The 6,160-nt window shown below is 35.5% G+C and overlaps 1 long non-coding RNA gene across 1 annotated transcript; it reads left to right on the top strand.

Annotated features, from left to right (window-relative positions):
* Positions 1-2,085: 2,085 nt before the first annotated feature.
* Positions 2,086-2,935, top strand: LOC116405640. Its single transcript, XR_004218732.1, has 2 exons — positions 2,086-2,517; positions 2,607-2,935. It is a non-coding gene; the product is annotated as an uncharacterized LOC116405640 (long non-coding RNA).
* The last annotated feature ends 3,225 nt before the right edge of the window (positions 2,936-6,160 follow it).

Genomic DNA, 6,160 nt, shown 5'->3' with positions numbered 1-6,160 from the left:
GGCCTGAATTTCAAACATTCAAGAAAACATAAAAACAATACTATTTACAATAAACGTTTGTCAAAATTTCAATTCATCTTAAACCTCACAAGAACCCATAAGCGGAAGCAAACAACATATTTCCTATGGATCACGCTTCCTTCCTGCCCCTCGCCGGTTTGCCGCCTTTATTACCTTTGCCTGAAAATTAAACATAAGAAGGGTGAGTATTTAAATACTCAGTAAGAGACCCTCTACTGGTCCCGTCAGGGGAAAATAAATTGTTAACGTTCTATTGGGACACCCTGTACAGTCGCAGTCTTGTGATCCTGTAGGATACACATCTCAGTCTAACGCCCCGAGGGACGTACATATCAGTCTAGTGTTCTGCAGAAACACATATCAGTCTAATGCTCCCGAAGGTGCACAATAAATTGGTGATCCCGTGGGACACCTACAAGGTACACATCACAATACAAGCTAACAATTTTCCCCTCATTCCATTCAATCCATCTTTCAGTTACTTCAAAACACAAAGGTTCTTTCTCTCAACGTCCTAACAGTCAACTTATTTTACTTTAGTCATATGTCTGTCAATAATATACTAATACGTCAGTCAATCAAACTATACAGTCAACACACCCCTCAGTTCACTAGCACACAGTCATACTTTAGCGTAACGTACACCCAATCTAAACGAAAATCACAAGTTCACATCTGTATCTCATACAAACACAATCTACAATCTTCGTCCTGTCCACATACACACACTTATATATATATTCCATGACAATCACGATATACATTCGACGTTAAGTCTACTTCAATTCATATGCATTCATATATATTTTCAGTCAAACCACAGTATACATTCAACACACATACAGTTCACAATCACAATTGAGTCTAGTAGAAAATCCCTTACCTCAAAGTTAGGGAAGCTCCTTAATCACTAACGTCCTCGAAACAATCCTAAGCATAACAACACAAAATTCAATTACTTTCACGATACATATCCCACTTATTTTCCTCAACGTAAGTTTTAACTCACCGATATAATAGCGAACTGAACCTTCAACAATTCACAATCTGGTTGTGAATGTAAGGGAGCCTAACGTTACTCCCAACACCTCAACACACGAATGTCGATGCGAACTCGCAAAAATTCTAAGTATGGGTCGGTCAGCGGTCGGCCAAATCAGACGTGGCGGCTGGGCTTCACGGATGGAAACCGTCCCGAACAGACAGCAAATCTGAATGGTTACAGCAACTAGTCGGCCGACGTCGATAGCAGGTGGAGCGGCGGTTGTGAGCGGGGAGCGTGGCGGTTACTGGTTCACGCGGCGGCCTTGGCTTCGACGGAGACAGAATCGGCAATGGAGACGGCAGATCGGCGCGCGGGACGACTGCTGCAAGGTTGCTTCGCGAACCGGAGATGGAGACGGCAGATCGGCGCGTGGGCTGCGGCTGGACTGTGGCGGGAAGAAAATGGAAAAGAAAGGATCGGCGGCTGGCTGCGGCTGGGCTGCGGCGGGAAGAAAACAGAAGGGAAAGGATCGGCGGCTGGCTGCGGCGGGAAAAAAATGGATGGGAAAGGATCGGTGGGAGTCGCGGCGCACGGCGGAAGAAGGAAATAGGGGCGGCGGTTGCTGGGCTGCGACGCAGATCTGGACTGGGCAGCGGTCATGTGGCGGTCGACGGCTGCTGCGAACGGAAGAAGAAGAGGAATGGAGGTCGGGAGTTACTGGGCTGCGAACGGGGAGAAGGGGAAGGGCGCACGGGGAGGAAGGAGAAGAGAGAAAAGAAAAGAAAAAGAAAAGAAAAAGAAAAAAAAGAAAAGAAAGAAAAAAATATATAATAAAGAATTTTTTTTATTTAAATTAATATTAAAATTAAAATATATAAAATATATAAAAAAAAAATGTATGTATATATATATTTTTACCTTTAGATCTTTACATATATAGTGCCGACATTTCCTTCCTTAAGCTTGAAAAAAGGTGATTTGATGTCCATAAAAAATTAACTGAGCAGTTAGATATTTTCTAATACGTATCTCACGTAATTTGATGCTCATTGATACTGCATTACTGTGTCAGAAACGTGTTGATGTAAAATCTTTCAGTTTTGATGGATCTTATTACAAGCTTTCAACTCTTCTTAGCACGACTTCTGACAGAACAAAGGTTTGATATATCTTTACACGATCGCATATCACATATGAACGATCGCATATCCCACCTGAAATATCGATCACCCTTGGTAAAACAACCGTTTAGATATTCTACACGATTGTTTGCTTAAGGATACACGATCATTTTGTAACTATTTTTTTTATTATCCTTTTTTCTTTTTATACTAGAATCAAAATCAATTGTTTGATGATATTAACAACATGTATGATGATCTTCGTGATGATTCTAGTCATCACAATCTGGACAAGAATGATGACCATCAAAATAACAAACATGTGATCATCCATGAGAATCCATCTGTTCAAGAGTCACATCTTCAAGAATCTACTGTAGAAACTCAACAGTTAGTGTTTAATTCATTAGTTACTGCTTTATATTGTTTAAAATTGCTTAGATTATAAATAAAAACAATTTTTTTTCTTTTCTGTGTAGGGAACAAAAATGAACAACGCAAATCAACATCAAGAGCAATCAGGCAGTGATATTAGCATAGATGGCAGAGATGCACATTTGATATTAACTATAAGTAATATAGCAGAAAATATGGAAGGTCATACTCAAACAGAAAAGGGACTGCTAGAAATGATTGAAAATCTTCCGTTGGTAAGCCAACCACTTCCACTTTGTGAGATGCTACCATTAACTACTGGCAAAGGTCTTGCATTAGTTTAATTGGTATGTGTGCCCTAAAGGGATAAAAGCTCTTGGCAGTGAAAGACTTTACAAAACCATTCATCAATTTTAATTTGAAAATTCCAAAATACCAGTACATTGACAATATTTAGAATCAAAGTTCTAAATAAAGAACTAAGTATGCTTTTAAATTAAAAGATACATAGAACTTACTCTTGTTGACGTCTCTGAATCTATAATCCACCGAATTGGGGACACCACCCGTTGGAGACCTTCCTATCTTCGAAGATGAGATTGGTTTGAAGAAAACAATTGGAATGAAAAAAAAATTTAGAGAGAAACTATGTAACACCCCCAATATCAAGGTATTTCTCTCAAGCTAAATTTTTTAAATTTTAAGGAATTTGGTTGTCGTGTGGATTTAGCAGGAAGTGAAGGGGGCTTTTATAAAAAAATATACTAATACTAAAGGTTAAATAATAATAATAGAATTAATGTTATTATTAATTTAAAATATCAATTCTTTTATTGATTCACGTGCAACCCCATCTCTTTCTCCTTCACTCTTCCTCTTCCCCATGCCCACCGCCACCTGCCTCCCTTAGCCATTTTATATTACTCTTGGACGTCAGCCGGCCACGTCGTCACCGATCTCTTTGTCTCCGTTGAAGTCGAAGCACCGTTCGTCGTGAGTTCGAACTCTCGGCATCGCGTCTCACCTCTGTTTTCCAGCCAAGTTGTGATTCATTCGCGCGTAGCTCCTTTGACGTTCGCGCCACCACATTCTGCTCCAGGTGACGAGGAACGTCACCGATTGACCTATCATCTCACCGACGTTGTTACTTAGTTGAAGCAGTCGTCGACCAGACTTGAGCCCGTCGCGTCTGTCGAAGTGCCGTCGCGCGGCTCTTCACCTTCCAGTCATGGGTTGTAAGCTGAAGTTTGTTTTTCGTTTGTTGATTAGATCTGATCTATTACACGCGTCGATTCTAGTTATTCGAAGTTGTTGCCCCCATTTTACTCTAATTTTTGGGATTTTTGTGGTAAGTTGTATTGGTGAGTGTGGTGGTTTTACATTGTAATTATCCTTGGGTTGTAGTTTTGGATAATTAGTTAAATTGTTAATTGATTCTTGAAGGTAGCGTTTGAGTTCTTTGGATTCACAACTAAATTGTAGATTTGTTGGAGTTCGATTCGCCAATACTTTGGTAAGCTAGAATTTACGTTGAGGAAATTAAATGAAAGAAAGTATTGTGAAAGTAATTGAGTTCCATATTCTTATTAGGTTTCCTTCGTTCGAGAAATTTGAGTAACATTAAAGTAAGGGGTTTCTATTACTGGACTCTTTGAAAGTTTTGAAATGTGTTGACTGTTTGGATCTCTGGACTTAGTATGGTTTACCAATATATGTAGAAGTAGATATGATGACAAATGTATATTATGCCAGACTGGTATAGAAGTAGATACGATGGATAATGTATTTGTAAACTGAGAAAGGTGTTATGTATATATATATATCTTGACTGTCTGGTGTGTTGTTATAGTATCAACTGATTTTGTGATAGATTGAATAGATTGAACGTAAGTGTGTTAAGTTGGATTGATGATATGATGGAGTAGTTTGACTATACTAGGAATGGATTGATTAAATGTTTATAACGGACTAAGGGAAAATTGTTAGCTTTGTCGATTGGGTAGTGTGCCTTGCAGGTGTCCTACGGGATCACCACCTGTTGTGCATTCTTCGAGAGCACTAGAATGACATGTGCATTCTTCGAGAGCAATAGACTGACATGTGCATTGTTCGAGAGCACTAGACTGACATGTGCTTTCTGCAGAGCACTAGACTAATATTTGTGTCCTTTAGGGCATTGGACTGATTATGTGTATTCCTACATGATCACAAGACTTTTAAAGTGCAGGGCACCTCCAATAGGAAGTTAACAATTTTATTTTTCTTCTAACAGGATCAGTAGTGGGTCTCTTACTGGGTATGTTTATACTCACTCTTTTATGTTTAATCTTTTTCCGCGAAACTGCCATAGGGAAATGTCCTTCAAATTGCTTCTACTTTATATTTTTTTTATTTTGGTTTTCTTTAGTAATTTAGACTGTTTTGGGTTTCATGATTGAACGACTTTTATGTTCTTGAACTTTCTTTATTATCGATACTTTTACACTTTCAAAATTTTATTTGAAATAGAGCCCGAATAAAAACTCTTTAATGTTGTTAAAAAATATATTTTTTTAAATTATAAAGTCTTATGGTTAAAGGACGAATATAGTCTTAAAGTAATAACTTCAGCTTAATTCAAAAAATTAGGTCGTTACAATCTATTTTGCAGAAAAGAACAATTTTATTTTGGTTAAGAAAAGCTGTTTTTCTTCTACATATTTATAACTCTCTTTCTTTCATTGAGTAGGAGACGGGGTAGGAGAAAATCATAGGATTCTATTAACTTAAAAAATATTAAATTAATAGAAGTTTCAAATCAACTGACTAATTAACCATTAATCAATTAGTTAATAATTAATTAAATCATATTTAATTAATATTTCATTTAAATCTTATTGAATGAATATCTCTCCAATACCTTATAGTTTTATATTAATTTAATTAAATTTAATTAAATAATATTAAACTAATACTATTAATTAATAACTAAATTAAATATTTTATATTTAACTTAAGTTAAATTCAGTTAAATTTGAATCATATTCAAATATAACTTTATCTCATAATTAATAATTTTAATATGAAACAAATCCACATTAAATTAATATTTGAACTCATTCAAATATTTTATCTCTCATAAATTAATTTTGAACTTTATCTAAAATTAAATTTATATAATAAAGTTTCATTAACATATAAACTTTATATTATAATGTATCACTATATATTATACTAATTATACTAATTTCCAAAGTAAATTTGAATATTTCAAATTAGAACCAATATAAATAAATCACATTATCATTTTGTATCATCCATTACTTTGTATTCAGTCATACTAATTGGATCAACCTAATACATAAAACAAATATAGAAAAATTAAAAAAAAAAAAAAGCATGCACAAATAGAGACAAATAGACATTGATAGCTATCTATCTCTATCTATCTGAAACAAGCACACATAAATTGTTATATTTCTCTATCGGATGGACAAAAATAGCAGTCTATTTATATCTACCTGAGATACAAACATTAAAAAAAAAAAAAAACCTTACCAATAAAATTCTTGACTTTTCATGTTATTCTAAATGCAACACGTTCTCAGCCCAAGAAGTCAAACAACTCTTCATTGTAAAAGTAGCTTTACTTCTTTCATCAAACCACTTTTGCAATACA

Source organism: Cucumis sativus, unplaced genomic scaffold (genome assembly GCF_000004075.3).
Source record: "Cucumis sativus cultivar 9930 unplaced genomic scaffold, Cucumber_9930_V3 scaffold133, whole genome shotgun sequence".
In the NCBI taxonomy this organism is placed as follows: Eukaryota; Viridiplantae; Streptophyta; class Magnoliopsida; order Cucurbitales; family Cucurbitaceae; genus Cucumis; species Cucumis sativus.
This window is presented reverse-complemented; position numbering and strand designations above follow the sequence as displayed.